The 26,848-nt window shown below is 46.5% G+C and overlaps 1 protein-coding gene across 1 annotated transcript in view; it reads left to right on the top strand.

Annotated features, from left to right (window-relative positions):
• The window catches only part of TMEM178B (transmembrane protein 178B), a 394,159-nt gene that overhangs the window by 304,116 nt on the left and 63,195 nt on the right, over positions 1-26,848 (top strand). The gene's annotated exons all lie outside the window — the stretch shown is intronic.

Here is a 26,848-nt window from a genome sequence, read left to right as displayed (position 1 = left end):
AATCCAGCTGCCGATGCAGGAGACGTGGGTTCAATCCCTGAGTTGGGAAGATCCCCTGGAGAAGGAAATGGCAACCCACTCCAGTATTCATGCCTGGGAAAGCCCTTAGACAGAGGATCCTGGTGGGCAGCAGTCCATGGACTGCAAAGAGTTGGACATTGCTTAGTGACCAAACAACAGCAACAGCAATTATACCAGCTGTGGGTTGCAGGACCGCTGCCGAAAGTCACCAATAGAGTGACAATCCCATTTACTTCCGAGACTGTCCTTGATCCACGGCAAAGACATTCACTGTTGAGAGTTGTCTGCGTGAATCTGAATGGAGACGATTGTGTGGGGTCTGCGGTTTTACACAAAGCCTCTGGGCCTGAACGAGGAGTCGTTCAGAGATTTGGGGGAGCAAGGACATTTCCAGAGATCTCCATCTCTCAGCAGAATGCCTGGCATGAGCCCCCCGATGATCTGCCTGGGGTGTTTAGAAAATTGGGAGAGAGTCTCTTTTTTTTTCTTTTAAAAATACAGCTGCTTTGGGAGCTGAGCGGTGCCTTCAGGGACCAAGCGAGTGGCTGGACACATCTTGTCCGGGTCCCAGGCAATTACTCCTAAGGGACATTTCAGCTTCTCACTGAGAAATACTTCAAGCACTCAGATCCATTTCTTTTCAAGTTAAGATTCCCTTCAAACAAAGAAGAGAGACTCATTTAGGCTTCGAGGAGAGAGTGGGAGAGGACAAACCCAAACAGAATGAAAGGGTAAATCATTTCTGTCTCCTCCACCTTCCTCCTTTCTTTCCGGGCTTTTGGGGCAACACTCCTCCTTTGGCGTCAAGAAGCAGTCACATGTTATTCTTTATCACGTGCACCGTGGGCTTTAAGCCCCAGCTGCCCACTTTCCTGTTATGAACAAGCTTTGATGGTTTCTGTCCTCAAGTGACAAATTTTTGCTTGTTTATGTGTGTTTTTATGTACCACATCCTAGTCCACAAAAATACTTTACTGTGGCTTGGGGTGGGAGCTTCAGCTTCTGCTCAGAATCAAGTGATTTTTCTCTTTGGGGAAATCAGAGCTGTCTGCCTTTTCTCTCCACCTCCAGAGGGATCTCGCCTCACCCCCATCTCTGATGGGGGCTGGTGGGTCTCCTAGTGGGATTTTCAAAGTCAGAAATTCCTCAAACTGCCTGGTGCATCCTGAAATGCCATTTGGTCGGAAATTTTATGTTTAGCTGGAGATCAAGGGTGGAGATCGTAATTTCCCAGCTATGACCTTTAACTCTCAATCCCCTGTTACCCACGACCTTTCTAACGCGCATATCCCCTTGAAAGAAAATTTATGCTTCTTGTCCCTCTGCCGGGCCTCTCAAGTGAACTGTACACACAGAATATTCAGCCTTGGCCAGATTCTGAGCATAGATTTTTTATATTAAGAGTAAACAGATGTTTATGAAGAATACTGACAAGATGCAGCAGAAATGAGAGAAAGACAGGATCATTGTGGTCAGACTTGGGAAGAGTTTTAAAAAGAGGATATCTTTTTTGCTAAAGATGGGCGCTTGACTTCCAGAATAGATGGGGTTTGACAGATGAAAAGGAGAAAGAGAATTCACATGGCAGGACTAGCAGGAGGAAAGACGCAAAGAGGCCGGGCATCGTGGGCTGTGTGCAGGGCCCAGCGGAGCAGGAAGTGCTCAGCAGAACCTGAGGGCCACGAAGGCCAGGCTGGGGAGGCTTACTGCCAGCATGCTTAGCTTCTTCTTTCAACTCTTTATTATGAAGGCTGTCTAATTGTGGCCAAACTAGAGGGCTTCCCTGGTGTTTCAGATTATAAGCAATCTGCCTTCATTGCAGGAAACCCAGGTTTGATCCCTGGGTCAAGAAGATCCCCTGGAGAAGGAAATGGCAACCCACTCCAGTACTCTTGCCTGGAGAATCCTATGGACAGAGGAGCCTGGTGGGCTACAGTTCATGGGGTCACAAAGAGTCGGACATGACTGGGTGACTAATACTTTATGCATAACATAAAATTTACCATTTAAACTTTTTTTCTCATTAAAAATTTTTTTTTAAATTTATTTATTTTAATTGGAGGCTAATTACTTTATAATATTGTAGTGGTTTTTGCCAAACATTGACATGAATCAGCCATGGGTATACATGTGTTCCCTATCCTGAACCCCCTCCCACCTCCCTCCCCATCCCATCCCTCAGGGTCATCCTGGGGCTCCGGCCCCGAGCGCTTGTCTCATGCATTTAACTGTTTTTAAGTGGAAAGCTTTGTCTCATTCAGTTAATTCAACTGTCACCCCCCCGTCCATCTCTAGAACTTTTACATCAGCCCCAACTGAAACTCTCCAGCCATGAAACACTTCCCCATTTCCGCCTCCCCCAGCAGGTAACCACTGTGCTACTTTCCACTGCTATGAATTGTCTACTCTAGGTATCCCAGATAAGTGGCATCATGCAGTATTTGTTGTTTTGTGGCCAGCTTATTTCACTTAGCGCGACATCCTCAAGGTTTATTTATGTTGAAGCATGTGTCAGAATAAATGAACGTCCCACGGTGTGAACATACCACATCCATTTATCTGCTCATCTGTCTATGCACGTCTGGGTGGCTTCGACCCTTTGGCTATTGTGAATAATGCTGCTGTGAACATGGGTGTGCAAATATCTATTCAGATCCCTACTCTTACTTCCTTTGGGTATATACCCAGAAGTGAAATCTGGATCACAAGGTAATCCCCTGTTTAATATTTTAAGGAACTAGCATACCATTTTTATTACAAAAAATTTAGGCATTGACAAAAATTGAAAGAAAAGGCATGTAGTAACACCTCAGATTCAAAACAGAGGTCTCAAACCACCTGGTCCTCAAATGCCGTTTGATTAGAGATGTTACTTAGGAGTTTGGGACTAAGAGGCAAAGATAATTGTCTAGTCTAGCCTTTAGTTTTCAATCCCATACCAGACATAAACTTCTCATACTTATCTCTTTGAAAGAAAATTTGCACTCTTGTCCTTCTGAAAGGAATGGGTGACATTCATAGGTCCACCATCCAAGTCTAACAAATGCTGACATTTTTCCATATTTACTTCATCTTTCTCTCTTCTCTACCTGTCAAAAAGTGTTTGACTCTTAATGAACTGCTCCAATGTAAATTGCAGACTTCATGGTCCTAAATACCCCAGAGTACTTACATATCCACGTTGTCATTACCACATTCAACAAAATGAATAATAATTTCCTAATATTACCCATGCGTAGTTCATAGTCTCACGTCCACAGTTGTCCCTCAAATGTCTTTTGTGGTTGGATTTCTTTTTATCCAAACTAGAATCCAGTAGCCAAGGGCCATCTGCAGCAGTCGTTGACTCTGTCCAGCAGATGGAAAGGAGAGCCTGAAGGTTTTGAGCAGGGAGAGAGGAGATCAAAGCTGAAATCTGGTGTTGTGGACAGCAGCATTTTTCTGGCGCCCCTCTGGGCCATAATCTAACTCTTGGGAATGGATCGAAGAGATTGAAGTGTGAATTCCCTGCTCCAGAGCAAACCAGATACAAGTTCTAATGTAGCTTGCATCTGGCATTTAGTCTCACTAAACTTTCAACACTTCTGAAAAAAAAAAGACTTAGAGTGAGTCATTATCAAGTTACCCGAAGTTCTGCATTTACCATCTCCAAGCCCTGTTATTTAAGGCAAATAACTTGCCAGCTCCAGCACTTCGAGCCTGTGCTTTTGTGGTATGTTTAGACGCTGGGAATTCACAAAATGTGTAATAATTCATTTTTTCCTCCTTGTAAAGAGAGCTTGTTAACCAGGGAAGAATGCTGTACTGGGTGCTCCAAGGGGTTCCTCTTCCCCAGGGTACCATGGTCTTTATCCTTCTCTCCCTCCCTCCATCTTTAGGTAACTATGAAACTAAGAATTCCTAAATCTCTCATCTGTTACTGAGTCAGCAGGGTATTTACTGAGTGACAGCTCTTTACTCAGCAGTGAGGAAGAGTCAAAGGAAATAGAAACCACTTGATACCAGGAGAATGAGAACTAATAGGGGCATAATAGCTACAGGAATGCTGCTTTCAGCCCAGAGTGTGGTAGATGCTTGGATCAAGGAGGAACAAAGGAATCGGAGGACTTCCAGGGAGACATGGGAGTTGAAGAGACTTGAAGGATTTGGGGGTGTGGCTAAGAGGCCAGGAGAAGGGAAAAGGGTTCATCCCCTCAGCACTGTGGGGTCAGGGCTCAGCTGTAGCCCTGCTTCAGCCTATTTGAATGCCAGTAGCTGGTACTTCCAGGAGCAGGGTCCCTGAGACAAAATGGCAGCAGTCTGCTGCAAAGATGCTTTCATGCTCTCAAGACCTTCTTTCTTTCCACTGCGTTTCATGTTTCGTGGTTCTCACAGGCCACGCATGTGCTTCTCCTATGGGCGCTGTGTGTGGGTTTGGAGAAGGCTAACTAGACAAGTGACTCTTTGGGTATGCAACACTCCATTTGGGGGAATTAGTAAAAAAAAAACCAAACAAACATACTTTTCACCTAAATTTAGGAGGAATTTATTAGGCTAATTTTTTTTCTTTTCTTCTTTAGACAAAAGGATGGCTTCATTTCTTTGGTGTTTGCCCTATATTACTTATTTATGTTTTCTTTTTTCTTTTTCTTTTTTTACTTTCTAAAGACTGGACATGTTGAAGGAAACTCCTCTTCTTGTCTCAGTAAATCATGGGCATGCTGTGTTACCTGACCTCTCCTTGACTTGCAGTTGCATTTCTGGGGGATTTTGTTTGAAGTTAGATTCCATCCAGTTTAGTCAACGTTTTCTCTCTCTGACCACAGAAGCGTCCTCTGTGGCTTGCATAAGACCCTGGAAAGACTGGACCAAAAGCAGCTCCATGGTAATTGGCCCACTGCCTGACCATTGATGGTTTTGGTACATTTTTCTCCATCTTCCAGGATGGAAACAAGTTGGACTTTTCTAGGAGGAAATGGGTATGATGACAAGAACTTAGGCTTTAAGCATAAGAGAGTTTGGTTGGTTTAGATGTGGTCTCCTCTCATCCTACTTATGGGGGCTTAAAGCAAAGTAGGGACCCTCCTGTCTACCAAGAGGGGCAGCTCAGGAGTCAGATATAGTTTGAATCCCAGTTCTGCCACTTAACTGGCTGTGTGGCATTGGGCAAGACATCTGTTTTTCTGAGCCTCTGCCTCCTGATCAGTTATAATACCTGCTTCAAGAGTTGTTCAGGGGATTATAAATTATAAAATGCCTCACCCTCCACAGTTTCTGACAACAGAAGCCAAATCATGGCCCCTGTATAGAATAATAGTGTCCACAGCTCCTCCACCCCAGGGGTACAACCCATGACACAGCTGCTATTTTTTTCCCACCACCAGTGTTAATATAGATCTATGGTATTTTGAGCAAATTCTATCCTTTTCCATTTTTCATCTATGCCTGGTTTGTTTATAGATTCTCAGATTCTGAGATACAGATAAAGCAAATTGCATAGCATATAGATTTATATGTATTCTTAGCCCTAGTCCTCCTCCAGCTCTCCACTCTGAATTTCCCCCAGTGTGCCAGCCTGTTTTAAGGTTCTTACTCCATGTTTTAAATATGTGCTCCCCACATATGTAAAGTCTGGACTCACCTGCGATCCCCTAACCTTTCATCATCATCTCTTTGACTACCCACAATCCCTTGCTGCTTCTCACACCCACTGCATCCCCCTCTCTCCAGCCTCCTGACATCTAAGCCGCCCCCACCTCTATTGACTTCAGTTCAGTTCAATTCAGTTGCTCAGTCATGTCTGACTCTTTTCGACACCATGAACCACAGCACTCCAGGCCTCCCTGTCCATCACCAACTCCAAGAGTCCACCCAAACCCATGTCCATTGAGTCGATGATGCCATCCAATCATTTCATCCTCTGTCGTCCCCTTCTCCTGCCCTCAATCTTTCCCAGCATCAGCTATTGACTTATTTGTATCTAATAATTTCAATTCTAGTTCTTTAGTTTGGTTAGGTTTCCAAAGAAACCTGGCTGTAGATAAGCTGCAGAAGACTCTATAGAAGGAATTCCATGGACACATGGAACAGTTACTAAGAATTTAGTTCTTAATGTATACAGCTAAATCACACAGCTTCCTGGGTTTCATTGTTCTGGTCCTCAGAGTAAGCTCAGCATGAGCAGGGCTGCTTTGTTATCCCTGTTTTAGGACCAGGAAGCTGAGGCCCAGAGACAGAGGTCCCCATAGCTTCTGTGTTGGTTAGTGGTGGTACCAGAGGCAGACCTGGGACTTAGTTGGGTGTTTGGTCCACAGTGCTCTCCCCTCCCCCTGCCTCAGTAAACAGGAAACAGCATGATGTGTTTACTCTGCTTATTTATACACATATGGCTTTTTATATCAGGGGAATGGGAGAAGAGGACGGGGGTGGGGTTGAGAATGGGTTGGAACCGGAGAGCTATAATTAATTCTTTCTCCCACACAAACCACTGAAATACCACATATGAGAAACAGCATCACCAGCAAAATGCCATGATTACGCAGCACTGCTTCATATTTGGGAGCAAAGAGGGGGCGGTGCTAATTAACAGGTCGAGACGAAATGTTTACAACATCCTATTACTGGTAATGGAATTATCTTCACCCTCCTAATCATCACGGAGACCAGGGCTCCTCCCAGCCAGGCGTCTGGCTGTTCCTTGTGCAAGAGGATGAGGCAAGAGGCTCGGGGGTCTTGATACCCTTCCCCACCCCCCAGGAGGTGGGGGAGTGCAGAGAACTAGGCAGTGGTGCCGGTGGAGGAGGGGTGGGTCATGACACCAGGGAGGAACTGCTCTGCCAGCACCCCTCCGCTGTTCCTCATCCCAAGCTGCTCATCGTTGCCTTGGGTGCCTTGTTGCGCAGGAGTTTGATGTCCAAGTTCCAGAGGAAGAAAAGAGTCTCTTTCCAAAGGTCCAAAGAGGCAAATGCCCTACCTCGTCTCCCTGCAGCATGCCACCATGCAACCTGTTTCCCAGGTCACCCCTTGACCATTCAGTTGCCCTCCCTTCCAAACCTTGGTCCTGCTGCCCTTTGGGGACTCAACGGTCTTGGGAGCTGGAAGGATCTTCAGGGCTTGCCCAGCCTGGGCCTGTCACATGACAGAGAAGAAAAGAGTATCAGAAAGGTGAAGCAACAGGGTGTGGCCATTCACAGTTTCACCAATGCTCAAGCTGATTGATCACTGCCTTCCTGTCCTCTTCCTCTACCGGTATCTGTTCGGAGTCAAGAAGCCACGCCAGATGGGACCTTAAAGAAGAGAAGCTGGGAGACTTCCCTGATAGTCCAGTGGTTAAGACTCCCCACTCCCGATGCAGGAGGCCTGGGTTCAGTCCCTGGTCCGGGAACTGGATCCCACATGCTGTGACTAAGCTCCCACACTTGGCAACAAAAATCCTGTGTGCTGCAACCAAGACCTGGTGCAGCCAAAAAATTAAATTAAAAATTAAAAAAAAAAGGATGGGCAAGGCTCAGGGTCTCTTCAGGCTCTCTTTAACACTGAGGGTTGGCATGTCTCCTAGAAGTCACTTAGCAGTCTCCTGGAAGTCCACATGATATTAAGAGAAAGATCATAAAGAAGGTCACTGTCACAGGGTGAAAAAGCACTTGAATCATCCCTGCTACTTAGGGGGCGTTGAAAGCCCTCCAGCAATTCAGTGCGGGGACAACAGCACCCTAAGATATTTGTGATTGTTGTCGTTCATGGGAGAAAAAGAGAGCCCCAAGAGGACAAAACATCATCCAGACTGAACACTTTTTTTGTCTCACCAGCATCACTGAGTGTTGAGCATGGGCATTGTATCAGCACCATCAGAAGGGGATCATGTGTCGGCTTCCCGTTAGTGAAGGTTGATGGTTGTAAGAAAGAATGTACTTTGATTGGTGCTTGAAGTAATGAGATCATGGAGTTTTTCTCCCCCAAATCATATTAGTAGTAATTAACTATTTCATTCATTTCTTTCACTTAGAAATAGCACAGTGAGGAAAAAATTAAGTAAGCGTGAGACTAGGAAAGGTTCTTCTCCCCAGTAGTTCCTGGACGACCTTTCACATTGAGTTCTGAGAGCCCTAGCACCATGTGGATCCTTCTGTGAGGCCGCTCAACTTAGGAAGATCGTCACTTCCTTGGATCTGGCCCCTCCTGCCAGCCCTAATACAGACAGACTTTGTATGGAATTAGTGGTCTCCAACTTAGAAAGAGCCTGTTCCGAATTTTTCCCTGCAATATGGTGACTGGGAACTCAGAACACAGATTCTGGTAGAAACCATACTATAGACAGTAGGCAGGTTGCCAAGCCAGCGAGTAAAAGCCCATCTGTAACTGAGCTGGGAGTTAGGAGCCCTGGGTTCAGCTCTGTCACTAGCTGCCTCTGTGACCATGGGTGAGTCGTTTAGTCACTGCTCCTGATTTTCGCACTGGAATACTGATTTTCTTTCTTTCTTCTTTTAAAAATATTTATTTATTTGACTGTGTTGGGTCTTAGTTGAGGTACACAGGGTCTTCATTGCAGATTGCAGAATCTTTCATTGTAGCGCGCTCGCTTCTCTAGTTGAAGTGCACAGGCTTAGCCTGAGGGATCTTAGTTTCCCAACCAGGGATCGAACTCCCGTCCCCTGCATTGGAAGGCTGATTCTTAACTACTGGACCACCATGAAGTCCTGAATACTGCTTATCTTTCTATATTGATTTGTACAGAGTTTAATCACCATGATAAATCCTTCTCTGAGAAGTTATATTCCAGTTTCTAATTTGCAATGCAGGGAATGAATTGCTCAATGAGGGGCAGAAACAGAGCTGTCCTACCGCTGAGCCTTTCAGCAGCTCTTGGGCAAGTGGAACTCTGATGGGAAGGGGCCCAGCTCTAGGTGTACTGGGGGCTGAGTCAAGGTCAGGAGACTGGAGTGGGTGGATGGGTAGGAGGTCACTAAGGCAAGCCTGCAGGGGAGGTGCCACAGCATATAGAGATGGGCTAACATGTTGAGAACTCAGTGGGGAGCCTTTAATAGGACTAAAGGTGGTATCAAGGGGGCTTCCCTGCTGGCTCAGCAGTAAAGAATTTGCCTGCATGGCAGGAGATGAGGGTTCGATTCCTGCGTCAGGAAGATCCCCTGGAGATGGAAACAGCAACCCATTCTAGTATTCTTGCCTGGGAAATCCCATGGACTAGGAAGCCTGGTGAGCTACAGTCTGTGGTGTCCCAAAGAGTCAGACCGGACTTAGCAGCTAAACCACTACCACCACTAAGGAAGGGTGGTATCAAAGACCAGCTGTAGGATATTGAGACCTTTGCTTGACTCTGGTCTAAGGACCTTTGCTAATACTTTGTAACACCTCTTGGAGTCTAACTAGAGGGTAAATTTAAGTTCTTGATTCCCATTGAAAAGGAGGAGACTGCTTTATGCCTGTTTCTTCTGAAAAGTCTCTGTCATCTAGATACAGTACACTGAGGCTGATGCTTGATCCCTGGTTTTGCTACACTGATGCTGTGACCTAGCCTCTTGTCTTGGAGCCTGGGAACACCCCAAGAAGGTGCGGGAGCTAACCCATGGGGAGCTGGACTGACCAGCACCCCTTCTGCTTGACTCCTGCCTTCTCTACACGCACTCCCCACCCCAACTCCTCTTCTCCACCACCGCGGGATTTCTTTTCTCCCCAGAGCTTGGCGCCTCAGACACCAATGTGGGCCTTTCTCTGGGCCATCTGCAGGAGCACATGGGAGGCAAATTAGACTGTTAGGCAGGGAGCAGAAGATATTCTTCGCTAGAATGGTTTGATGGAGAATCCTGTGTTTTCTGGAAGCAGCAGGAGGGGCTGCAGAGGTTCCCCAGCGAGCGTGTTCACTCACAGCCTTGGGCAGGGGCTCCCGGAGCTGCCAGTTGAGGCAGCCTCTTGTCCGTCCCCCTCTGCCCTCTGTGTACAGATGTGGAATCTGAGCCCCAGAAAGGTGAGCTGACTTCTCCAAGATCACAAAGCTAGGAGGCCACAGAGTCAGGGAATGGCCCCACCGATTTCATTGTCGAAGCTCCTTGCCTTCCCTGAGAAGGGGCATTAAGGAGAGAGGCTCTGAAGGGCGTTTTCATCAGCGGCTCCCCAGTCATCCCAAATTAGCAAGCATCAAGCTGCAATCAGTGTTGGGTGAGGACGCGGGCAGCCCAGCTTCCGCACCTGTGTGCTGTCTTTGCTTTTCTCTTTAATTTTGGAAAGGTTTCCTATCGATGCAAATTCAGAGCAGACTTATCTCCCCCATCCTGGCTCCCCTCCCATTTTCTTCTTATCTTCAGGGGCCCACCAGCAGCACCACATGGGCTTTGCCTTATCTCACAGCCAGCCCTGGCCAGTTGAAGTGTTTCCTAATTACCCCTGGATTTTGACTGCAGGCATCTCGCTGGATCCCTGGACCTCAGTTGGTCCCTGATTCAGGAGGCACCCCACAGGACTGACAGGATGAGCACTGGGGGAAGGTCGTGGGAAACATGGGTTGTGCTGGGTCACATTTTAGCGTATTAGCTGATAGATGGTCAAGGCAGAATCATAAGAACTCAGGCCTTCTGATTCCTCTTTCCAGGTTACAGTAATAAAATGTTCCCACTATGGACTTCCCTGGTGGTTTAGGAGCTAAGACTCTAAGCTCCCAATGCAGGGGGACCTAGTTTGATCCCTAGTCTGGGAACCACATGCTGTAACTGAAGATTGAAGGTCCTATATGCTGCAACTATTTGACCCAGTACAGCCAAATAAATTAAAAAATTTAAATATATATTCTTTAAGAAAGCTTTTTAAAATGTTCCCTGTAAAACCTCAATGAGGTACCATTACACGCCAGTCAGGATGGCTGCTATCCAAAAGTCTACAAGTAATAAATGCTGGAGAGGGTGTGGAGAAAAGGGAACCCTCTTACACTGTTGGTGGGAATGCAAACTAGTACAGCCACTATGGAGAACAGTGTAGATATTCCTTAAAAAACTAGAAATAGAACTGCCATATGACCCAGCAATCCCACTCCTGGGCATATACACTGAGGAAACCAGATCTGAAAGAGACACGTGTACCCCAATGTTCATCGCAGCACTGTTCATAATAGCCAGGACATGGAAGCAACCTAGATGTCCATCAGCAGATGAATGGATGAGGAAGCTGTGGTACATATACACTGTGGAATATTACTCAGACATTAAAAAGAATTCATTTGAATCAGTTCTACTGAGATGGATGAAACTGGAGCCCACTATACAGAGTGAAGTAACCCAGAAAGATAAGGACCAATACAGTATACTAACGCATATATATGGAATTTTAAAAGATGGTAATGATAACCCTATATGCAAAACAGAAAAAGAGACACAGATGTACAGAACAGACTTTTAGACACTGTGGGAGAAGGCGAGGGTGGGATGTTCTGGGAGAACAGCATTGAAACAAGTATACTATCAAGGGTGAAACAGACCACCAGCCCAGGTTGGATGCATGAGACAAGTGCTCAGGGCTGGTGCACTGGGAAGACCCAGAGGGATGGGATGGGGAGGGAGGCGGGAGGGGGTATCGGGATGGGGAACACATGTAAATCCATGGCTGATTCATGTCAATGTATGGCAAAAACTACTACAATATTGTAAAGTAATTAGCCTCTAACTAATAAAAATAAAAGGAAAAAATAAAATAAAATGTTCCCTATAATCATAAATGTCCTAGGAAGATAACTGGTCCTTATCTGGGTGTGCTGGACACCCCAGAGTCTCTGCCCAGGAGATCAGTTTCACACCTGCTTTCAGCGTACGTGTCTACCGTTTCTCAGAAGGTGATTTCTGGAGGTCATTTGTTAGCTTTCTTTGCCTGAATATTTACCGGCATTAAAGGGAGAATCAGATGACTTCCAGGCTGCTAACTCGTCAGGAGCAGATCTACATTGCTATGAATTCTTTTCTTCTGCTGGTCCCAGAGATTTTCTGTTTTACTCTCATTTTTAAAGTGGTGTCTTACATTGGGTCTTGGGATTTTCACTGTCTCTTCTTGCCTTGCTATTTTTGAAAATAAATGCCCAGGTAAGTTCAGTGGGCAACAAAATACATATTCAGGAACTTTTAAAACAGTCTCTGATACAGCAAATTCTTTTGGGATCTGGGAACACAAAGATGAACTTAAGCTGGAGTCTTTTCCCAAGGAGTTGATGGTCAAGTGGAAGTTACAGATGTAAAAGGAAATAATTATAACATTATCTCCAAGTGCTATGGGTCATCATACACCCACTGTAGGGGTTATCCTGGTAGCAGGCACTCTGACACCCTGGGAATTCTATAGTTTTGGACCAAGACTGATTGAGTTCACTGCTTTTTGTTTATTTTTTACCATTTGTGCATCTAGTCACCAGATGATAGGAACCAAGATCTGTGCAGATTAACTCAGATCGAATTTCAGAAGTACAGACCCCTCCCTCTCCTTTTTCCAGTTCCCTCTGCCCTGAATTCCCAGAAATCTTTACTCCTGACTGCTCAAACACACCTGCATTTTTCTACCTAATCCCACAGCTTCGACACAGGCCCTGAGATGTACATGTCACTTTAGCTTAGATCACTTTTGCCCTGCCTCTCCCAAGTCTGTTTCATCTTTCCTAGAACCTCCTTTCTCCTCTTCTTTGTTCCAAGCTGGGAATACACCCACCCCATTCCCAGAATAGTGTCTTTTACCCATACTCTTGTTTAAGGCAGCTGGCAACTTTACATGGGAGCTAAGTTGCATGCAATTCTGAGAAAAGATATTTAAATTCTGTTGTAAAGTGAGGGCCTGCATAACACTCATGAAAAAGGCTGCAGCCTACTCTTCCTGGGTGCTGGGGTGAGAGGTGGTCAAGGAGGGCTTCAGGAGAAAGTAGCCTTTGAGCTGGGGCTAGAGCAGGGCAGGTGTTCTCTGTACAGAGAGTCACTGGTGGGGCAGCACGGAATCTATGGTAGGACATGGTGTGTCTTTGCTCTGGCCTGTCCTCTCTGCCCCCAGATTAGGTGGTGACCAGTTGTCCCAAGTCCTACTTTTATTCTCTAAAATCTCCAAAGGCTTGAGGATCCCTTCCTCTTGAAAGACCTGCTAGAAGCACTATTAGGCAGCCTGAGAGTAAGCTCATGACCATTAAACAGTCTAAGACTGAGATAGCTAACTGACTAGCTAGGGAAGTTATAGCCTGATAGCCCAGTGCTTCTGAATCTCTGCAGTGCCAAGGAATCATGTTCAGAAACTTAAAGACATGCCTCCCATGCCAAATAGAATGGTCTGGGCTCAAAAATTTATCCAACTTATTCACTGATGAGGGAACCAGTAAGATGGAAAAGCTGGTTTGAAGATCATTGAAGAGCAGTGGGTTTTATGTTTGAAGTGTTGTGTGTTCAGTTGCTCAGTTGTGTACAACTCTTTGTGACCACATGGGCTGTAGCCCACCGGGCTCCTCTGTCAAAGGGATTTCCCAGGCAAGAATACTGGAGTGGGTTGCATTTCCTCCTCCAGGGGATCCTCCAGACCCAGGGATCGAACCCACATCCCTTGTGTCTCCTGCATTGGCAGGTCAATTCTTTACCACTGCGCCACCTGGGAAGCCCCGTTGTGTTCCGTCAGTTCAGTTCAGTTCCGTCGCTCAGTCATGTCCGACTCTTTGTGACCCCATGGACTGCAGCACGCCAGGCTTCCCCGTCCATCACCAACTCCTGGAGCTTACTCAAGCTCATGTCCATTGAGTCAGTGATGCCATCCAACCATCTCATCCTCTTTCATCCCCTTCTCCTTCCACCCTCAATCATTCCAAGCATCAAGATCTTTTCAAATGAGTCAGTTCTCCGCATCAGGTGGCCAAGGGAAAGACAGTTAAGATATCCTAGAAAAGGAAATAAGATTGATAGGTTAGATACAAAACTGGTTATGAACCACAGGGCAATAAACAGTAAGCACTAACTAGGCTTACCTTTTCTTCAGGCTGGAAATCATTTACATCTCCACAGGACAATATTCATTTGCATTAGTCTTGGTTGGAATCATTGGTTTGCTCTCAGTTTTCTAAAAGTTGCCATCTACTTGGATAGAGTTGTAAATATCCTAATCAATAGTAAATAGCAAATCAAACTGAGGCAGAATCAGACAGCCCCAGGCAGCCAGTTGCACACCTCCTGCTAACTCAGTAAAGGAACCTACAGTAAACCCTTTGTTCCATTTCCAAATCTTGGGCAATTTTTCCTAATCCCAGGAACTGTGGCCTTAGAAATAAACTCATAGTAGCTTTGCTCTCTTTGGTCCTTTGTTAATAGCAGTAGCAAACACATAGTGAACATCTTCAATATGCTGGGTATTCTACTACATCACAAACGTCATGGTCATCATGGTGAAGCTTAAGGAGGTGAGTCCTGCCCTTCAGAACTTCTCTACACTCACAGCTGCTACAAAGAAGGGTTACAAAGAGAAGCAGCATAGGCCATTAGTGTTAGTCGCTCAGTTGGGTCCCACTCTTTGCGACTATGGACTGTAGCCCACCAGGCTCCTCTATCCATGGGATTCTCCAGGCAAGAATACTATAGTGGGTAGCCATTCCCTTCTCCAGGCGATCTTCCCGACCCAGGGTTAGAACCTGGGTCTCCTGCCTTGCGGGCAGATTCTTTACCATCTGAACCACTAGGGAAGGTCTAGCACAGGCCATAGATATTATTAAAGTTCTGGGAAGAAGCAGCTCCCTTCTGGCATGCAAGGGCAGGAGGGCTTCTAGAGGAAGCCCTGTAATGCCTGCGAGTTGAGCTAACCTGGTTTCCCCCCTCTGGAGTGTGGGAGTCTGCCTGTCTGCACAGGTGGGTGTGGGTTTCTGTCTTTGTGTGTTCTGCAGGGTGGGAAGTCGGGGCTTCCCAGCGATTCACCTCCTCCCTCCCACCAGCGCCTGTCATTACTGCCAGTGTTTCTCCCGTTGGAGCTGCATCGTGGTGGATCAAACGCTCCGTTTTGTCTACTCGTGCCGCCAGCCCAGGATCAAGCTAGTGGATGCTCAGTGTTCAGACAGAACTGAGTGGGGGAGGACAGGAGCGAGAATTGCAGGAGCCGGGGCAGAGTCAGCGTCTGAGCAGTGGCCTGGAGATTGGTGGACAGACGTGGACTGGGCAAGATGGACAGACTGAAGGAGACAGAGGTTACAAGCTTGGCCGGTGTGTGGCTGTAATTGTCTGAGCTCCCACCAACCTATCATTATAGGCACTTAGCTGAGCCTGGGAGAGGCCTGAGTGTTAACAGTGAATGCAGATCTGGGGTGGACTCTGGGTTAGCTGAAGGAGTAGAACTGTGAAACAAAGATACTTACTTTTCATTGTTCGTCACTGAACCCCTACCCCCTTAAGGAGGAGGCCTTCCCTGGTGGCTCAGGCAGTGAAGAACTCACCTGCAATGCAGGAGGCCTGGGTTCGAGCCCTGGGTCGGGAAGATCCCCTGGAGAAGAGAATCGTAACCCACTCTAGTATTCTTGCCTGGGGAATCCCATGGTCAGAGGAGTCTGGTGGGCTGCAGTCCATGGGGTCACCAAGAGTCAGACAAGGCTAAAAAGACTTCGCTTCTGTACGTCAAGGGGGAGCCTGCTCCCTTGGGCAGAGCTCTGTCGAGTGCCGTTTTCTGCCATCAGACAGAGGCAGACCCCAAACCAGAGCACAGGTGTCCTTTCCTTTATGCAGTGTGGCTGGTATGAACTGCTTTTGCCTCGGCTTGTGGTCATTTGAAAGATCTACCCGAACCCTCATTCGGGTGCCACCCAGGCATTGTCTAGGCCAGCCTGGACCAATAGACATGGAGTAGGAGCTGCACACATAGTTCTTCCTTTTCTAGTTGCCACATGAAAAATAAAGTCTAAAATCAAACAGGTGAGATATATACATATACCTCTTATTTAGCTCAGTAGGTCCAAAATACCATTTCAACATGTAATCAAAATAAGAAATATTAGTGATAATTTATACTTTTTTCTTTATACTTGATGGCACATCTCCACTTGGACTAGTCAAGTTCTGGTGCTCAGTAACCACACAGAGCTCATGTCAACTTTCCCGGACAGCACAGACCTGGGCAGGACAACAACGAGCTTATATCCTGTGACATCAGGACCGTGGTTCAGCTAGTCTCTATGGTGAGCCCTAGGTCAGTCCTAAAGGAAATCAGTCCTTATTATTCATTGGAAGAGCTGAAGCTGAAGCTCCAATACTTTGACCACCTGATGCGAAGAGCAGACTCATTGGAAAAGACCCTGATGCTGGGAAAGATTGAGGGCAGGAGGAGAAGGGGGCGACGGAAGATGAGTGGTTAGATAGCGTCACCGACTCAATAGACATGAGTCTGAGCAAACTCTGGGACATGAGTTTGAGCAAACTCTGGCATGCTGCAGTCCATGAGGTTGCAAAGAGCTAGACATGACTGGGTGACTGACAACAGTAACAGGTGGTAAGCGGCTGAGCTGTTTATCCCCGCTGTGTTGGTTCCAGGGCTGCCGTGACAATACACCATAGGCGAGGCTGCTTAACACAGCAGGAACTTCCTGTCTGAGTTCTCCAGCCTGGAAGGCCAAGATCAGGGTGTCAGCAGTCTCTCCGAGAGACTCCTTTCTGCTTCTTCAGCCCCTGGTGGCTTCAGGTGACCTTTGACCGTGGCAGGCCCCTGTGACCTCTGCCTCGATCATGACCTTCTCCCTGTGTCTCTGTGCGTCAAGTCTTCCAGTCCTTTCTCTTCCAAGGACACCTGTCATTGAATTTTGGGCCCCACCTAAATCCAGGATGATCTCATTTTGAGATCCTTAAGTTATTTCATCTGCAGAGACCCTATTTCAAAATAAGTCATATTCACAGGTGCTAGGGGTTAGGACTTGGACATTGTGGCTTTTGGGGGGACACAATGCACCCCATTACACCCATCATACGTAAGGATACGAAGGATATTGGGGCTCCTTCTCTTCCGGGGTTATGTGGCTGCTTAGCAACACAGCTGGGACGAGGACCTAACCCTTCTGTGTCTGGTCCGGGGTCCTGTCCACTGCACTGAGCAGCCCTCCGACCACAGCCAGCACCCCGCGGGCAAGGCTACCGATGACGTTCCCCTTCGCCGCCTCTGCTGTGCATGTGGGCACATGGTGCTGCTGCTTTGGGCCTTGCAGGCACCCTTCTCTCCTCCCACATCAGCACAGGCTTTTCTACGCGACCCGTCCTGGGCACCTGTGTGCGTGTGTGCTCAGTTGCACTTAGTCGTGCCTGACTCTCTGTGACCCCATGGACTGTAGCCCACCAGGCTCCTTTCTCCATGGGATTCCCCAGGCAAGAATACTGGAGTGGACTGCTATTACCTCTCCAGGGTACCTCTTCCCAACCCAAGGATCGAACCCAGGTCTCCTGCTTGGGAGGCAGATTCTTCACCACTGAGCCACTGGGGAAGGCCACCCTGGGCAGCTGCTGCTTGCTAACTCCTTACAGTGGAAACTAACATGTTTCTGTGACCCTCCCCAGTCCCTCTGGGGCACTTGAACACAGCCAGATCTGCAGGCCTGGAATCCTAACCGCATGGAGGGAATTTGGACACAGGAATTGCAGTTTGTTGGATAGCCTGGTGCCATGTGGGCAATTGGGCCTTTGAGTGCCGTGCAGTGCGCCATGGGCAACTGGACTCTGGTGTCCACAGCAGGCCAGGCGCAGGTAGCGCCGATGACCTCATGTCCCTGGGACAGAGGAGGGACATCCTCATCCTGGAGGCCTTTCCTCAAGCCGAGAGATAAGGTCACAGTCTCTCTGTACAACTTTCTTGACTTTACCTAACCTTGACCATGGGACCCATTTCCCCAACTGTAGAATGAGAAAAATACACTGCTGGTCAACCTCACAGGCTGAGAAGCAAATGAGCTAAGGTATATGAAAGTGCTTTAATGCAAGTGGTGAGGATTAACCATGATATTACCCTTCCACTCCCCCTTACCCCATCCACAAACTGAAACCCAGACTCCAGAGCATGCGAACCCACCCCTCTGCCCAGAGACAGGGCCAGCAACCCAGACCTTTCAGGGCCTGCCCTCCTGGGGCCTGGGGTCCAGCTTACTTTAAAGGAGGAGGCATGTGCCTCCCACTGCCATGGAAACCTCTGGACCTCTTTGGAGTGGGGGTTGGGCTTCCTGGTGTTGTGAAGCAGCTGTGACAGGCTGTACAGATAGATTTCCATTTTAATGGCTGTGTCAGGGCGTCAAAATGTCTATGTTGCATTCAATCCTCATTAAAATGGAAGCCCATTGCCACTGGGTACAGAGGAGGTATGCTGCATTATTTATTGTTTTTTTATCTGTTTTCCTAAAACTGGGCTGTTCGGTTCAAATAGCAGATAAAATTGCCACCCACTTACCTCCACCCTGTCATTTTCCAGCTCACATCTCTTCACTGCACATTGTATGTTAAATGTTACATTACCAGGGTGTCAGAAGCCCCGAGCGGTAGCCTCCGAAATTTCATTTGTCTACTTCCTGGCAACTTATGGGGGTTATTTCCACTCCTTCCTTTTCCTGCAAGGTCCCTGGCTCTGGTTTCCATCTCTCTGCATTCTGGCCTCTTCTTCTCCATCTTGTACCCCAGGAGGCCCCTGCTCTAAACCTTCAGGAAGTTTCTACCACTCTCTATTCATTGCCTTGCCACCACCTTCTGTCTTGACCCTCTACTTGACCCATTCCATAATCCTACTCCCACATTATACCAGAGTGGAATATGAAAATGAGAACTTCCCCCACCACTCATGAATCCTAAGGACTCTTAACAAAGCAAAACAACTACTAATTCAACCCCACATCACTTAGAGAGTGATGTCTGAGTGTATTAAGATTATTTATCTTGACATGTTCCTACACAATTATTGTATATATATCCTAAATCAAAATGATGTACTGTTTTTCCATAACTTTTATCAACTCCTAGAAAAACAGATTAGCTGCAGTGTATGTAGGATGCTAAAGTTTTCACTTAATAAAATGCATCATATTCTAATTAGGATGAAAAAGAAGCAGTTTGTGTGGGCATACATGGCAACAGGTTTTTGGTTTGAATAATTCTGTACCTTCAGTATCATAAGATAAAAATCCATGTCACTCAAATTCTAAAGTTGAAGTGGGATTTTGCTCCAATCTATACACTTCTAGAATTCATACCCCCTGACTGCAAGAACTAGAGATATAATGAAGTGGATAGCCAATTTCTCTATAATGAATTAACAAAGAAAATGAAGTGTTTTGAATGGAGCCGAGGAAAGGAAGGACCACGATTCTCTCATGTTCAGTTTTTTATTTCTGTAAGCCAGAGTTTGGCAAACTGTGGCTTGTGGGCCAAATTCAGCCCACCCGATCGGTTTGCATGTTGTCTGTTGCACTTCAGTGGCAGAATTGAGTGGCAGTGGCAACAAAGACCCTGTGGCCCGCAAAGCCTAAACTATTTACCGACTGGCCCTTTAAAGAAAAAGTTGGCTGAGCTTTGCCTTAAGCTATTGTACACTCTGTGCAGTTTAGCATCCATGGGTGAGTTCAGCATCCACGGGTGAGCTCAGCATCCATGGGTGAGCTCAGCATCCACAGGTGAGCTCAGCATCCACAGGTGAGCTCAGCATCCACGGGTGAGTTCAGCATCCACAGGTGAGCTCAGCATCCACGGGTGAGCTCAGCATCCACGGGTGAGTTCAGCATCCACGGGTGAGTTCAGCATCCACGGGTGAGTTCAGCATCCATGGGTGAGTTCAGCATCCACAGGTGAGCTCAGCATCCATGGGTGAGTTCAGCATCCACAGGTGAGCTCAGCATCCATGGGTGGGTTCAGCATCCACAGGTGAGCTTAGCATCCATGGGTGAGTTCAGCATCCACAGGTGAGCTTAGCATCCATGGGTGAGTTCAGCATCCACAGGTGAGCTTAGCATCCATGGGTGAGTTCAGCATCCACAGGTGAGCTTAGCATCCATGGATGAGTTCAGCATCCACAGGTGAGCTTAGCATCCATGGGTGGGTTTAGGTTCCATGAGTGGGTTTAGCATCCACAGGTGGACTTCTTGGCAGGAACGGTCCCTGAAAAACTCAATCAGAAGGTTTTGAAAGGCTGCCTTGTCTGAACCAACCACATAAAACCAAAGCAAACCAAGGCCAAAGAATCAGTACTGTCTAGTCTGGAGTGCACACACACACACACACAAATACAGTTCAGTGTCAAATAATCAGAAAGTTGTATTAAAACTATTCTTTGTAGATTGTGTACCACCAGGTCTCTTATTTTGTGCTGTTCTCAGGAATGAAAATGGCATCATTAACAGCAGCAAGTAGTACCTTAGTGGCAAGAGTCCCCAACATTGTTGAACGCTTACAGGACACTTTCAGCAACTTATATATTCAAACAACTCTGGGAGGTGAGTGGAACAATGACCCATTTTACAGATGAGGAAACTTCAGGTACAGAAAGAGTAACTTTTCCATGTCACACACTTGGGAACATCATGTTGATTGAATACAGTATGCCAAGCATTGAATTAGAGCAGGGCTTCCCAAACTGGACGGCTTGTTGGAACAGAGTCCCTAACAAGTTCCCAGGCTGGTGAGGCTTGCTGCGAGAGAGATGAGGGTAAAGCACTGCGGAGAAGAGGGGCAAGAAACTCTTCTCAGCTGCATTTTATCTGGGACCCTTGCTAACTCCTTTTTAGGCCATTAAAAAAAATTATAAGCCAACTATTGAGGGTCTCAAGAAGGAAGATGAAATGTTCCTTTTGATTCCGTTTTGCTGTGTGACCTTGGACCACTTACTTAACCTCTCTGTGCAGCTGTTTCCACAACTGTGGAAATGAGGAGGATGTTGGGTTTTTGTGAGGAGCATCTAGGACAGTGTTTAAGTAAAACGCCCCCAGGTACACAGGTCTGTTGTAAGTGCCGCACTTAGAGAACCACTGAACTCAAGTCTGGAGATGCAGTGATTGAACCAGAGGCAGCTGTAGTTCCTTCCCTCCATGGAGCTTACACGTGTGGGTGGATGAATGAAGGAAGGAATGAATGTCTTGTGGGGGAGAAGGGGGAGTGAGAAAAGATACCATCTCAGTGCAGTGTGGGAAGAGCTATGGCTGGGGTCAGGGTGGGAGGCGCCAGGAACAGAGGAAAGAAGCCATCTCAATCTGGAGAAGGCTTCGTGGAGGAGGTGGCCTGGGGGGGATCGAAGGTGCAGGACACGTCATTCAGGCAGAAGGAGGGAGTGAGTTTATGCCCCAGGAGCCGCAGGTGAAAAGGCCCAGAGTTAGGAGAGCAAGAGGCTGGAGAGCCAGGATGAATTGGGGGCTTCTCGTTCATCAGCATGAAAGGTGCACTTGTGAGCTAGGGATGCTGGGGCTGGGGCTCGGGAATGGAGGAGATGAGGCTGCAGACGGAAGCAGGAGCCCGACCACACAAGGCCTGGGATTTCATCCTAAAGGCAGTGGGGGAGCCACTGCAGGATCTTCAGCTGTGGAATGGCAAGATCAGATGTGCGTTGGAGAAGGTTGCAGTCACTCCCAGGCTGGAATGGGTCCACCACATAACCCTGCCAGGAGCAATAGCGAAAGCCCATGAGAGATGAGGGCACAGCATTGCAGAGAAAAGGGGCAAGAAACTGCTCTCAGCTGCATTATATTTGGGACCCTTGCTAACTCCTTTCTAGGCCATTGGAAAAATATATATATAAACTAGCTATCAAGGGTCTCGAGAAGGAAGATGAAATATTTTGATTCTGTTTTGCTGTGTGACCTTGGGCCACTTACTTAACCTCTCTGTGTGGCTGTTTCCACATCTGTGAAATGAGGTGTTGGGTTTTTGTGAGGAGTATCCAGGACAGTGTTTAAGTAAAATGCCTTCAGGTACACAGGTACATTGTAAGTACCCCCCATGGGTTTGGTGTCATTATTAATTTATTTGAGTTAGCATTTTCTGCTTTCCTAGGAGATGATAAGTCTGGCTATTTCTGTTTCGTCTCTGGTCTCCGTAATTAGCCTGTTTTCTTTAAGAAAGAGAACAAAAGTCTCTCCCAGTACACAGTCGTAAGTGCTTGTCCTCTTTGACTGTCTTTGTCTTTTTTTTTTTTAAGAAGTAATTTCATGGCTCCTGCACTTGAGAATCCATCAGGAAAGCAGGAGAGCAGGCCTTCGCTATCAGGCAGACGATCGCCCCTGCTGGGCACTCATTGGCAAAACATAGCTCTGTTAATTAACACAATGTGGGATTGGAGCTCTTTGCTTCTCTCAAACTCGCCTTTTCTCGCTTGGGGTTTGCGCTGTGGCCTCTCTCCTTGTCTGATCTCTGGGGACACGTGTGTCTCTGGGCCACCCCCTTTGTCCTTGCTCGTCCTGGGCTCAGCGGCTGGCAGGACAAGGCGAAGTGCCTCCCACACACTCACCTGTCCTGTGCATCTTGTTCTGTTTTTTTTTTTTTTTCTTTTACCCCAATATCCCCATCCCCTGCTTTCTGGAAAATTTCCTGATACTCCCCGGTGTAAAAGGAGACTTGCATTTCTATTCTGAGCACTTTGCTTTGACTTGGCGTGCCTCCCTGGTCTTCGGCAAGGTGCCTGGGCTGTATAATGAGCCTCTCTCTGCCCTGCAGCTGAAGCCCCATGTAGCCCTGCTGTGCGGATGCAGATGGAGCCAATTCCCCCAGATGAAACCCCTTCACAGATGCGCTCGAGAGTCAGCTCTCCAGCTCTGGTGGGTCTCATTCTCCTACTTCCCTTGAGACTGTATCCTCGGGCATTTTTGTTTAATATACTGGCTTGGTCAGGAAAAACCCAAAAGAACTTTTTGGCCCACCCAATACAGGCTCAGAGAGTAAAGAATCTACCTGCAATACAGGGGACCTGGGTTCAATCCCTGAGTAGGAAAGATCCCCTGGAGGAGGGCATGGCTACCCTCTCCAGTATTCTGGCCTGGAGAATCCCGTGGACAGAGGAGCCTGGAGGGCTACAGTCCATGGGGTCACAGAGTCGGAGGTGACTTGGGGACTAACACTTTCACTTTCAGTGTAAAAACCAGAGCTAGTAATGGGTTGTAATCCCTCCTACATGCAACTCTGGCCTGGGACCGGTCATCAGAGACCTAGAAATGGCTGGCTCAGGAGGTGAGGCGACTGTGAGGTTCTCCGTGGAATCAGGTTCTAATCCAGACCTCCCAACCTCTTTTTTGATATCAGTTCTGAAGGAGCTTGTGTGAAAAGTGAGGAGGGCTAGACTGTGCAATGTATAGTCACCATTGCCACGCTGTCATATTAAAAATGAAGCACCATGGCCATTGAACTGTGTCCTTAAAATTGGTCACAGTGGTAAAGTTTTTATTATGTGTGCATGTGATTGTGTGCTTACTCACTTCAGTCATGTCTGACTCTTTGTGACCCATGTACTCAGCTCGCCAGGCTCCTCTGTCCATGGGATTCTCCAGGCAAGAATACTGCAATAGGTTGCCATGTCCTCCTCCAGGGGATCTTCCCGACCCAGGGATCAAACCTTCATCTCTTGTGTCTCCTGCACTGTAGGCGGATTGAATAAGTTCTGGAGATGGACAGTGGTGATGGTTGTATAACAAAGTGAATATATTTAATGTCAGCAAACTCTACCCTTAAAAATAGTTTAACATGGATACTATGTTATGCAGAGGCACAGTTTTAAGAGGCCGTGAAGGGGCACCAGAACTGATATCAGTTTCCTTCAGAACTGATATTAAAAAAGAGGTCTGGAGGTCTGGATTAGAACCTGACTCCGCCAAGAACTTAACAAGTCACTTCACCTCCTGAGACGGCTATTTCTAGTCTCTGATGACTGGTCCCAGGCCAGAGTTTGGTGTTTTAAAAATGAAAACACTTTCAAAGCACCAAATGAACATGTGTGGGAAAACAAAAAGATAAAAATAACTTTTTTGAAAACCCCACTTATTGATTCAAAGACACTTTCCTAGCTTTGGGACTTAAAAATGTATTATGTGTAATTTAGGTTGTTCACAAAATTATCGTGTTTTGTGTATTCAATGTAAAAGTTTAACTCAGACAACTTGCCCATTTATCCAGCGTATTTATGGAGCCTATGTGGGAGGCACAGTCTCAGCACTGGAGAAAACAATCAGTGCAAAGTCAGTAATTGAATTTAGTGTAAAATGGTCGACGTGTTTCTTACACATAGCTGAACAAGCTGCTGAACTTTCAGAATCTAGCCTCTCTTGGCTCTTGTGGATTTTATTGGTGACTCTTCTTCAGGTCTGCTGCAAAGAGGCAAGTCCAGGTTGTCTTTGCTGCCAGGCTTTTGTTGCAAAGAAACAAGGAAATGAAGTGGAGGAGGAGAGCCTGCCCTTGGCTCCACCCCCTTCCCTGGGTCCCAGCGCTTCCAAGACTGGGCTCTGTGGTAACAATGACTTCACAATTTGGGGTTCAGGCTGAGCTTGAGTAACCTGTCCTTTCTGCATGCCCCTCACATCCCGGGATTACCGAAGAGGATCTGCTTGAGCCAGCTTGTTATTTTTTCAGTGAAAAGTGACCCCCATTGGGCAGGGTGTCCCTCTGAGTCATCTCCAAAGCATCACTGTTATGACAATTATATGACTTAATAAATGCAGAGTTTTTAGGACAAGGCTGTATTCAGCACATGGCAAGTGCCAGAAATATGCTGTCCTTATTATGAGGCAAGGCACGGTGTCAGACCCTATGGATGAGAGTGTGGAAGGCACAGACTAGCTGTAAAATCTGACCAATGTTTGGATGCTCTGAATCAACCTTATTCAGGTAGAAATTGTCCATCAACCTGCTCTAAATGTGCCCCGGGCTTTCAAATTGAGGCCAGTGCTGGATCGTCTCTTATATTTCTGCTTTTGAACCAGGGGCCCAAGAGATTTACAGCAGCGTGAGTTGGTTGACAATAAGATTCATGCTGTTTATTGACAAAAAAAAAAAAAAACCTTTCACTTAACTTCTGCATTGAGCTTCTGGAAGATGTTGGGTTTTATTTGATCGCAGCCGTTTGCAAAAGAGCATGTGGAGAGATTCAGATAAGGGAGTGAAAAGAAATGTGGAGTGTTCTGGGGAACTCAGAAGCAAGCCCAGCCTGTGTCCAGTGTCCCAAATAGCTCATTTTCATGGAATGTCTAATATGTCATGTGTGATCCTCTCTAACCCTCATGTTTTGAGGGAGACCCTGTTATTAAGCCCATTTTACAGGTGAAGAAACTGAGGCTGAGAGATGACCAAAGCTGCACGGCTGGCAGGAGCCAATGCTTAACCCAGGCAGTCTGACCCCAGACTTTTCTGAGTCTCAAGATTCAACACTTATGAAAACACACCACCATGACTGCTGAACTCTTTTGCTCTTTTTAGACCTTTGGAAGAACACAGCCTCACCATGTCACAAAGAAGCACAGACGGTAGCACTCTATTACCATGCCATGATGGTCTTTTACATTACAAAAATTGTCAGTGGGTCAGCCAAAAATATTTCTTGAGCACTTTCTATGTGCCAAGGATGCTGCCAAGTGTAAAGCAATTTTCTACTGTTCTGCATCCTCTAACATTCAGGATTTTACAGCTGATACATATGTGTACACATCTTCAGGGCACATATACATGTCTTATTTCTATTTGTCTATAGAAAGCTGATTTCATTTCATTTCATGGTGTTTTTCCACCCCAATCACAGCACATGTCCCTCAATCTATAATCATTTCAAGTCACACTGGCACTTCTTTCATAGATTCTTGTGTATGTTCTGATTTTGAAAGTGACCTACAGCGAGATTGCTTAGTTGTTGTTTTGTTGCTAAATCGTGTCCAAGTCTTTTGGGACCCCATGGACTGTAACCCACTAGGCCCCTCTGACCATGGGATTTCCCAGGCAACGATACAGGAGTGGGTTGCCATTTCCTTCTCCGGGATATCTTCTCAGCCCAAGGATTGAACCCACATCCAAGTTTTGTGCATTGGCAGGAAGATTCTTTACCACTGAGCCACCTGAGAAGCCCCAGATTGCTTAGTACACAGACACATAATAGTGTTAAGAGTCTGAAAACTCAACAAGTAATGTAATGACTTCTATTAATATGCATTGTTCACTGGGCAGAGATGTTACAGGAGGGGAAAAAAAGTCTGTTCTTTGGTAAGATCTTGGTTCCTTTGCCTGGGCATCTTCAGTCGTCCTGCCTGTAGGGAAAGTCATCAAGAGTATTTAGTGTGTAGCTGCTCAGAGGATTTTGTTCCGAGCCTGTTGATGAGGAAACCTTTGTGATCAGGCTGCAGAGGCTAGAGGATGCTCAAAGAGCCGCTTGAACTTCCTCCATCCTTATGTGCCTCACCTAAGCCCGAGGACTATCAGTTTGTTGCTGTATTTGTTTTTGAATCACTCTTCTAATATTTTCCTCTTTCATTGTAAATGCAATACATGCTTATTATTGAGAATTTGGAAGCCACAGAAAAGGATAAAGAAGAATATAAAAATCCACCATAAGCTTCTTCCTGCACGATTAACCTTTCAGTATATTTTCTTATGGTCTTTTCTTCTTGCTTCTTATTATTATCATTTGTGATTATAATCATTGTTATTCTATGTCTGGGAGCAGACAGAATATACAATTTCATATCTTGCTCTTTTCAACATCACTTAATTTCTTTAAAAACATCATTTTTATGGCTGTATAATAGCCCCTAATGTGAGTATATCATAATTTATTTAACTGTTTCCCAATTATTGGAATAGTTTAGGTCATTGTTTTCCCTTTTCACAGTGGGGTTTTTAATATCTGTGATACACTTCTTACATAGAAGGACATGTTTGGCTAGCTTATA

Source organism: Odocoileus virginianus, chromosome 1, assembly GCF_023699985.2.
Source record: "Odocoileus virginianus isolate 20LAN1187 ecotype Illinois chromosome 1, Ovbor_1.2, whole genome shotgun sequence".
Lineage (NCBI taxonomy): Eukaryota > Metazoa > Chordata > Mammalia > Artiodactyla > Cervidae > Odocoileus > Odocoileus virginianus.
The sequence above is the reverse complement of the archived record's forward strand: the minus strand, read 5'-3'. Positions and strand labels throughout refer to the sequence as shown.